Below are 1,467 nucleotides of genomic sequence, written 5' to 3'. Positions count from 1 at the left end.
AAATCCTGATGACTTGACCTCACTCCCAGAGGGTGGCAGCTCTGGCCTCTCTTTTTTACCTGCCTTTCTGTTCAAGAAAAACTCTTTTTTCATGATTTACATACCGCTTAATTCATTGCTCTAACCTAAATTAAAACACATCACTTAATAGTGCTTACACAGGGCGAATAGATATTCTGCCTATACACAACATTCTAAAGCTATTAACTATACAAGCTGCTTTCTTGGTTTTCCTTCCGGAACAAAATGGAAACTCTCAGTAGAAGTCAGAGTTGGCCAAAGCTGTAACCTCCAAAAACTAATTTTCAATCCCCCAAAATTTCCATTTTAAAAATAACTTTAAATACTGTTATAGTTTACTAGTAATTTTAACTTGGGGATTTAATTTATACCACATTTTAAAAGTTCATTTCACTTTTGCTATCAATTGGGTTTATTTTCTTTCCCAAAGGAGCTATTTAGAATTATTTTTTTAAATGAATTTCTTCCCAGCACACCACACGGCCAGCTCATCTCTGAAGGAATACTTAAAAAAAAAAAAACTATGCACATATTGCAACCACTAAGCAACACGGCAAATTAACACTACCAAGCTATGTTTTCAGATACATGAATTAAAATTTAGTTAAATCTTTTCTTCTGAGGTGAAAAGGACATGTAGATGTCTTGGTTCATCTGTGAGTGAGGGCGTTTTCAATGAGCTAAACACGGCCGGCTGCGGGTGCTGGCAGTGAGTCTGAGGGGAAGAGAGCAGTGTAGGGGATTCACCTTGAGCATGGTGTCTATTATTGATTTTAAATTCTTCAGCCCTTGTCCTGTAGTTGCCAAGACTTCCATCTCTGCCTATGGACCAGGTCTGTAGTGACCCAGCAAAAGGCACTGGAAATGGCTTTGGCCTAGGTTTTGGATACCTACAGTTCACGGGTTCTTGGCCTCAGCTAAGAGAGCCCCGAAGTTCAGTTCTGCAGGGGACTTCTAGTCTGGAGTAGGGGTCCATGTTTGTGTTTCAGTCACAGCTTCTGAGTCAGATAGTGTGAAATGGGCCCGGTCACAAATGGCAACCTCATCTTCTAGGCAAGCAAAAGAAAAGCACCAAGATTTACCTTTCACAAAGAAACTGTGAGGTTTTTACTTCTTTCACTTTTTGCAAATAAATAACAGAAATTCAATTTTAGAAACTAGGTATCAGACAAATACAGATAATTCAGGAAGCTTGATTTCTTCAAGGAATGAAAATTATAGTTCACATACAAATGCATGGCATAATTTTCTCTGTTGCAGCAAATTCATGGAAAACCTGCACCATATCAGAAGGCTATACGGAAGCAGGCACGAATCTCCTATCTCTTCATTTTAAATGCAGTACTAGAATAAACTTGAGCCAAAGTCAAGCAAATCACAATTCGTCAGTCTGGACTTCTGAATCTGTCTGTTTACATGTTTACATACATGTTTACATGCATGTTT

The sequence above is a fragment of the Myodes glareolus genome, chromosome 8 (genome assembly GCF_982192425.1).
Source record: "Myodes glareolus chromosome 8, mMyoGla1.1, whole genome shotgun sequence".
In the NCBI taxonomy this organism is placed as follows: Eukaryota; Metazoa; Chordata; class Mammalia; order Rodentia; family Cricetidae; genus Myodes; species Myodes glareolus.
Note: the sequence above shows the minus strand (reverse complement) of the source record.